The sequence below is a fragment of the Chanos chanos genome, chromosome 6 (genome assembly GCF_902362185.1).
Source record: "Chanos chanos chromosome 6, fChaCha1.1, whole genome shotgun sequence".
Taxonomy (NCBI): Eukaryota; Metazoa; Chordata; class Actinopteri; order Gonorynchiformes; family Chanidae; genus Chanos; species Chanos chanos.
Window position 1 is genome coordinate 23,012,978 of NC_044500.1, and position 9,126 is coordinate 23,022,103.

Genomic DNA, 9,126 nt, shown 5'->3' on the forward strand with positions numbered 1-9,126 from the left:
AGAGAGAGAGAGAGAGAGAGAGAGATCCGGGGCTATTCATAAAACATTCGGGGCTGTAGCCCCGGACGCCCAGGTCTAACGACGCCACAGCAGGGAAGCATAAGTAATGGCCGGGGCGTAGTGGCTTCAGTGTCCGCCTTGCATGGACTAGCCCATCGCTTAAAAGCTAAAACCTGCATTAAGGGTAAAGTATCAGAGGTGAGATTGGGGACATGGTTGAGCATCCGAGGCAAAGTGAGGACATGGCTGAATCATCATTTTTTACTTAACCAAAAAAGGAAACTTTGGAAATAGTGATGTACGGAATAATGAATTCTGGGAAAATCTGGGGAAAATTCTGGAAGCGAATGGGTTAGACCATGCAAAAACGGATGATGTAAGGGGTGTTACCATACAACTGTGTTATGCGCTTATTGGATACATAGGTTTAGCATACTGATAAAATTTTAGATATAAGTGAATGATTTTCTGTATTAGATTCTGTCACTCCCTGGGACCTTACTCAGTTTGTTGTATTTTGCTCACTACTGAATGCAACAAACTTACACTGCATCGGACTCCTGAAGACTTTGACTGCTTTTTGAAACTTAGAATTCATTTTAAAACTCAGCATAAGAAGTACGGCATTTAGTGTGGAGAAGGGACTTGGTCGTATCTGGCCCTGACCTGGGAGTCTCTCCCACATTTAATTGGCGAGCCGCAGCCAGGAGAGGCACAGGGAAGCTAACCGCTTGGATGGCCCTGCTCTTTGAATCAACAGTGGTCACATAACAAATGTAAGCAGAGCCTTTTTAACAGAAATCTGCATTTTAGTTGTTGAAATCAAAGGCAGTGGGTCTGCCCGGGCCGAGGCATGAACTAGCACCTCCTCTAAAGAATCTAAATTGGAAGAAAGAGTCTGATGCAGTAAAACGTGTGGATGAGTATGAGTGTGTAAGACTAACAAAGACATTTTTTGTCTCCTGATAATAATAACACAGCACTGTGAATACTGCTTTTGGTTTGTTAATTATACTTATTTGAATACATAAGAGTATACTTATTAAAATATAAGCCGAGACTTGCTAAGGGGCCCGTGAGGGACGGCAGTCTAGCTGCTGCTAAGGGGCCTACGGGACGGCAGCATTTGTGTGTTTGTTTATCAAGTCTAGATTTGCTAAGGGGCCCATGAGGGACGGCAATCTAGCTGCTGCTAAGGGGCCTATGGGACGGCAGCATTTGTGTGTCAAGTCTAGATTTGCTAAGGGGCCGGTGAGGGACGGCAGTCTAGCTGCTGCTAAGGGGCCTACGGGACGGCAGCATTTGTGTGTTTGTTTATCAAGTCTAGATTTGCTAAGGGGCCCATGAGGGACGGCAATCTAGCTGCTGCTAAGGGGCCTATGGGACGGCAGCATTTGTGTGTCAAGTCTAGATTTGCTAAGGGGCCGGTGAGGGACAGCAGTCTAGCTGCTGCTAAGGGGCCTACGGAACAGCAGCATTTGTGTGTTTGTTTATCAAGTCTAGACTTGCTAAGGGGCCGGTGAGGGACGGCAATCTAGCTGCTGCTAAGGGGCCTACGGGACGGCAGCATTTGTGTGTTTGTTTATCAAGTCTAGACTTGCTAAGGGACCCGTGAGGGATGGCAGTCTAGCTGCTGCTAAGAGGCCTACAGGACGGCAGCATTTGTGTGTTTGTTTGTGAAGTCTAGACTTGCTAAGGGGCCCGTGAGGGACGGCAATCTAGCTGCTGCTAAGGGGCCTATGGGACGGCAGCATTTGTGTGTTTGTTTATCAAGTCTAGATTTGCTAAGGGGCCCGTGAGGGACGGCAATCTAGCAGCTGCTAAGAGGCCTACAGGATGGCAGCATTTGTGTGTCAAGTATAGTTTTGCTAAGGGGCCTGTGAGGGACGGCAGTCTAGCTGCTGCTAAGGGGCCTACGGGACGGCAGCATTTGTATGTTTGTTTGTCAAGCCTAGACTTGCTAAGGGGCCCGTGAGGGACGGCAATCTAGCTGCTGCTAAGGAGACTACGGGATGGCAGCATTTGTGTGTTTGTTTGTCAAGACTAGACCTGCTAAGTGGCCCGTGAGGGACGGCAGTCTAGCAGTCATTGTAAGAGTGTGTGAGTGTGAGTGTGCCGGCAATTGTATGACTGAGTGGAATGAATGGAAAATGAGTCTTATGTGCTGAGTAAATTAAGAGATTGGATATTTGAAAAAGCAGGATGGACAGAAGCACCATGTATCATTTTTGGTACAAAAACATGGTTAATAAGGATTAATCAGGGAGAGAGTATTGTTGTAAATAATATTAATAATAACAATAATAATCATAATAATATTTATTTAGAGCCCAATATCACGATTAATAGTCTCAAAGGGCTTTACATGTCTATAACAAAGTCAAATCAAATTTATATCATGCATGAGTTCGAAAAAATAGATAAGTCTTTAGTTTTGTTTTAAGGTAGTGAGAGAGTTTGCTTCTCTAACTTCTTTAGGTAAACCATTCCAAAGGAAGGGAGAGCGGTAGGAAAAGGCTCGGTTGCCAGCGGACTTCTTTTTAACTCTTGGAATGACTAATAATCCAGAATCTTGAGAGCGCAGGGTGCGAGGTGGGTTATAGGGTGTAATTAAGCCAGACAGGCAGGAAGGCGCAAGCCCATGTAAAATTTTATATGTTAATAAGAGGACCTTAAAATCTGCCCTTGCATGAATTGGGAGCCAATGAAGGGAAGCCAGGACAGGGCTAATGTGATCAAACTTCTTCGTTCGAGTCAGAATTCTAGCAGCAGCATTCTGGACCAGCTGAAGACTATTGGTACTAGAGGCAGGCGGGCCAGAGTAAAGAACATTGCAGTAATCGAGGCGAGACGTGACGAACGTGTGAACAATGGTTTCTGCATCAGCCATACTTAGAAAGGGCCTAATTTTAGCAATGTTACGGAGGTGGTAAAAGGAAGTTTTGGTTGTGTTCTTGATATGAGTGACTAGCGAGAGACTAGAGTCAAAAATCACACCAAGGTTCTTAGCTGAAGAGTTTTGAGAGATTATGCAGTTGTCAAAATTTAGAGTTAGATCGCTAAAAAGATGCTTATGCGTAGGGGGACCAATGACCAGCATTTCAGTCTTGCCTGCGTTAAGCATCAGGAAATTTGAAGACATCCAACCCTTAATAGCACAAAGACATGCCTCAAGGTTAGCCAATTCAGAGCGGTCATTATGCTGGATAGGTAAGAAAATCTGAGTATCATCAGCATAACAATGGAAGTTAATGTTGTAACTACGAATAATGTCACCCAAAGGGAGCATGTAAATAAAGAATAGAAGAGGGCCAAGGACTGATCCCTGAGGAACACCATAGTTAAGCTTGTGGTATTCAGAGGTCACATTATTATAGTGGACACACTGCTTTCTCTCAGAGAGATAAGATTTAAACCAAGAGAGCGCCAGGCCACGAATGCCAAGTTGGTTTTCCAAGCGCTTTAACAATATAGTGTGATTGACCGTGTCAAATGCTGCACTCAGATCAAGCAGAATAAGAACAGAGGTAGCACCAGCATCCATGGCTAATAAAAGATCATTAGTTACTCTAGTAAGGGCGGTTTCAGTAGAGTGAAAACACCTGAAGCCTGACTGAAATATTTCAAACAGACTGTTAGAGGACATATGGGCTATCAGCTCAGCAGCTACAATTTTTTCATGTATTTTAGAAAGAAACAGGAAATTAGAGATCGGCCTATAATTATTTAAGGCTTCAGGGTCAAGGTTCGGTTTTTTAAATAAAGGCCTGATCAAGGCTGTTTTAAAAGCGGAGGGTAAAACACCAGACTTTAGTGACATATTTAGAGTGTTTAAGATTGTTGGGCCAAGAACCGAGAAAAGCTCTATGTAAAGTTTTGCAGGTAGGGGATCAAAGAGGCAAGAGGCTGGTTTAGCAGAGTGCACCAATTTGGACAGCGCATCAAGAGAGATAGGGTTAAATTGAGTTAAAGGCTGCACATCCTGACTAATCTTAGGCGCAGTAACAGAGAGCGTGCAGGCAGTCTGATCTGATAAATTAATTTGAATAGTGCGACGAATTAAGACTATCTTTTCCGAGAAAAATTCAACAAAATTGTTTTCGCGGTAAAAGGGCTAAATTGAGGGGAGTGATTCTGGGTAAGTTTAGATACTGTATCAAAAAGGAACCTGGGGTTATTTTTGTTAACATTAATTATTTTCGAGTAATACGCGGATCTGGCTGCATAGAGAGCACGTTTATAATCTATCAGGCTGTCGTGCCATGCAAGACGAAAGACCTCTAGTTTGGTTGCCCGCCAGTTTCGTTCCAATTTCCTACACACCTGCTTCAGCGCGCAGGTTTCTTTATTAAACCAAGGTGTTAAGTGTTTACGTCTATTTTTTATAGTTAATGGTGCTACCATATCTAGTACATTACAAAGGGTAGAATTCATGATGTCCGTCAAGTCGTTCAAAGATCTCTGCGGATCATTGAAAGAGTTGAGAGCAGTTGGAAGCAAATCAGCGAGCGCAGCAGCGGTGGAAGCATTAACGCGACGGCAGCTACAAACAGCGGTAGAGACAATTGGCGTGAACGGAAGAGTTACTTTGAGAGTAATAAGAAAATGGTCTGAGAGGGCAGCGGAATAAGTCCGCGAGCTAGAATAAGATCTAAAGTGTTGCCACTGAGATGAGTTGGTTCGTGGACATATTGGTTAAAGCCAAAAGTGTCTATGATAGTTGTAAAAGCTTTATTAAGTGAATCAGAATTGTTATTGATGTGAATATTAAAGTCCCCCAAGATCAGGATTTTATCCACTCTAGTAAGAATAACAGAGATAAATTCAGAAAACTCATCTAGAAATTGACTATAGGGCCGCGGGGGACGATAGAGCAGTGCTATGAGAAAAGTTGAGGCAGTACCATATTGCTTCACAGAGAGCAACTCAAAAGAGTCAAAATTAGGTAAACTTAGGGTGTTAGGAGTAAATTTAGTATTATAGATTAGAGCTACACCCCCACCTTTCTTTGCTGCCCTAGCAGCACAGGAAAATGAATAGTTAGGGGGTGAAGCTTCATTTAAAGGGAGAAAAACGTCTGGCTTTAACCAAGTTTCACACAAACCCATCATGTCAAGGCTAAGATCACTAATCAGCTCACTAACAACGTGGGAGATTGTGTAATTTGGAGTATGCATGGAGGAGTAGCAGAGAAAGAACTGAGATTGTTAGAGGCACATTACCCACAAATATGGTCTTTTGATATAGAGGGTACAACTGTGCAGGAACCGAGAGAGGATGTGGCTTGGTTAAGGATTGCTGGGTGTCTGCATTGTCAGAAAGAGCACGCACATTATTATCTGTCTAAATACGAGGGGCCGGTTAAAGAGACGGCATGTCCGCGTTGCGGGGGTATACATTATCACACATATGCATCGTGCACTTGCTGGGGAAATAGTGGAGATTAATTGGTAAAATGTTAGAATCGGAGCTGATTGCAGATTCAGACTTGCGTATATTGGTGACTGAAGTGCAGAGTTATAGGGTAGGAAAACTAACGTTTACTTTAACGAAAGCAGCGGTTGGAGGCTTTGTACCAGCATCACGACATGTGGGTATAGGACTGAGATGGAGAAATGAGTGGGTAACAATAGTAAAAGTATGGGTAGGAGATTTGTTTATTTGGAGTACGTTGGGAATGGTAGCAGAAAAGGAGTTGATAGCCCTATATAATTATTATCCAAGGGGGTTTGTGTTAGATCCGTTTTTTCAGGTGCCGTATAGCGATATCCACAGGGCAGATAAGAGCGTAACATGTATGTTCTGTCGCAAGAAGCATGCAGTGAGTCTTTGGCATCCCAGGGCACGAAAGTGTAAAAAGTGTTTTAGAAATCGTTTCCGAGCCGACACGTGCTCATGTGCATGCATTAAAGATTAAACTGATGAGTGGATAAAGAAAACTACTAAGCTTTGTTGTCTCCCTTGCCACATATGTATAATGTGTCTGATGAAGAAGTAATAAAAATAAAGCAACAAACGCATAAAGGCACAAGAGTATTTCTGTCTTTGTTTGTGATTGCCTTCATGCTGCTGAGGGTTGCTGCACTTATTTGGATAATTGAATATAAAAGGAAAATGATATAAAGACACAGGGGATAAGAACTTTTTTGATTGGAGTGTGTAATATAAGATTCAGCTGGTGTTAGACACAGGCAGGATGAGCCGCTTATCAGTCTGAAGTTACAGTAACTTACTAAGGGGGTAGATTTACGACAGGAGCAGGCAGAGTTCCCAGACTTTAATGAGCTGTGACGTTGTGGAGGCTGAAGGAGACAGGCGCTTTGCAGCTGATGCTAGAGAGGCTTTGTAAAAAACCCAGAAAGCACTGTAGCCTTACCACTGAATTACGTTTTTGGGACTACCAGAAATTTATAATTGATTGATTCCAGATTGTGGATAGCTAGTGATCGACGTAGAATCGGGTGGGAAACAGGTCAATGCCCAAATGTAGTTTTATCTGCAGCTGGTCCAGAGGCTCAGAGAGGATAAGCATTACTTTTGGCGCAAATCCAAAATGTAAAACCTACTAAATTGTAAGAAAGATTGTTGTGTTGATCAGAATTGGAGAGATACCTAGAGATGAGGGTATCTGAGCATTGTAAAAAAAAAAAAAAAAAAAAAATGTTGGGTGCAAAAGAAGTAATTCTGCCAAAAGAAATTATAATTAAGAAACATCCACATCACAAGAATCAGATTTTAAAATGTATGAAAAAGTGGAATACAAGAGTGGTAAACTGCAGTGAGGGTACATTTGATGTGTCAAAATGTGTAGAAGTAGAGGTAAACATAAAGCATCACAAGGCTCAAGCCACTAGTGATAAGAGGGTTGGCAAAAGACACAAAGAGAGGGAGGTGCTGGCGTGGTTTATGGGGGAAGGAATGGAGATGCGCACTAAAAGTGGTAAAGGAGTTAAAGGAACACATGATACTGTCAGAGAGACTCTAAATATGGAAGAAAAGGTTGTCAGTGAGGAGAAAGAGAGAGCAGCAGAGATTCAGTCAGTGCCCACTGTGCCGACATGGTCCATAACACCCCCACCTTATCCAAATAGGGGAGAAAAAAACAACAAAAAAAAACCCCTTAGGAATGTATCCAATATTGCCCAAGCAGACGTAGGAAGAAGGGAAGCTTGACGGAGAGATATAGAGGTCCTATAACCGGCATAATTAGATTTAAGGGGCATCAAGCTTACATCATACTCATACCTGGGAATGTACACAAACACACACACACACACACACACACCCACACACACACACACACACACACAGATGCACCCACACAGCCTCAGACATGTCCACAGGGCAGACCAAAATACACACAGGCCCCTGCAGGCACAGACCTACTCAGCCAGTGGAGCAGTGGAGAAGAGGAGGAAGCCAGTCAATGGGAAGATACAATGCCTCTCACTGGTGAATATGGGAAGGAGCAGCCAGAAAGGACAGACACAGAGGGGCTCCGGCCTGAAGTAAGGTCACCAATACTGGATAATGAGAGTATTGAGTTCACTCCTGTACCTGAGGAAGAGATTGCAGAAGAAATAGCAAAAAGGCACATGCATGGAAGCAATTACAGGATGGGAAATACATCAACACCTGGAAGAAGGCTAAAATTTACAGAGAGAATAATGACTGGAAAAGTGCATATAGAAAACTTGGATGAGGTCCATAAGAGGGAGGAAGCAAGGAACAGGAGACAACCACCGCTGCGGGAGGAGCTGCATAGAATGACTGAACAGACAGAGGAGCAGATCAATCCACTTGATCGGGACATCCGTAATCTGAGTCTAGCGGGTGGAATATTATTAAGAAGTGGACGGGTAGTCAGTGGAAGAGACATGAGGCCAAGATATGAGGAGCGATTGGAAGAACAAAGACCAGGTGACATGTATCCACTGATCATCAAAAGAGATGGACAACAGTATGTACCATGGTCATTCATGGATATGCAGACACTGGCCAATAAACTGCCCCCACTAACCAAAGGCGCAAGTAAATGCATAACAGCCCTAGAAGAGAATACGGGAGGATCAAAGTTGGCCTTAGGTGACATCAAAGCCCTGTTGATGTATGCAACTGGAAGACAAATAACTAATGATATATTTGCAGAAGCAGAGGTGCCATTGGTCACCAGAGGTAATAGCTCAGACCACCTGAGCTTTAATTTCTACAGAACAGCTATTTAGGCAGCTATGAGAAAACAATATCCAGAAAAAATGGACTGCTCAAAGCTGGAGGAAGAGAGGTTAAGGGATGATGAGAATCCATTAAGATTCTTACACAACTTCCGGTGGAAGTGGAAAGAAGAGACAGGAAGCCCATGGAGTGCAAATGCTACTACTGAGAGTTTGTTCAAAATGATGGTCAAAAAGAGTATGTCACCTCAAGTCCAGCAGAGACTAGAAGATGCGGTAGGATTGATGAAAATGAGGTGGCCAGTCTTTTCAGAACACATAATTCATCATGTGGAACAACACAGGAAGGAGCAAAGAAAACAAGAAGAGGAAGCCAGGCAGCTGACCAACAGACTGACACAGCTGCAGGTAGGGGAGCTTGTGAAGAATGTAAAGAATAAAAAGAAAGAAGAAAAGATTCAGTGGTGACATAGGTGGCACCTGCTCAGCAACTGCCAATGCCACCACCACAAATTTAACCACCAACACAAATACAACAGCCGCTACTGCCACAAGCCCATCAAACGACGGCCCCACTCATAACCGTACCCGCTGCTCCGGTGCAGGTATTTGTGTCAGGATATGGACAAAGGCCTAATGGAGGTCGGGGAAAACGATGAACGCCTCCACAGAGGACGGCAGCGGCAGGAGGCAGACCTTCACAGGCGCCAGGCGGTGTTGCCTCACAAAATAATGGATATTATCAGCAAAATCAACAACAAGGGCCACCACAAGTAGCGCAATGGCAACAGCAAGCTCAGACCTGGCAAACACAGCAAGGGCCACCAAAAGTAGCACAGTGGCAACCAACAGGCTCAGGCCAACAAACCAGCGAAGTTTGCTGGGGGTGTAATCAAGCAGGACACAGACGTAGGGAATGTCCAACCAATCCATGGACAGGCCCAGCTGCTCA

The 9,126-nt window shown here is 43.8% G+C and overlaps 1 pseudogene; it reads right to left on the reverse strand.

The window, feature by feature from the left end:
* Positions 1-2,396: 2,396 nt before the first annotated feature.
* Positions 2,397-5,177, reverse strand: LOC115815213 (uncharacterized; annotated as a pseudogene).
* Between the last annotated feature and the right edge of the window lie 3,949 nt (positions 5,178-9,126).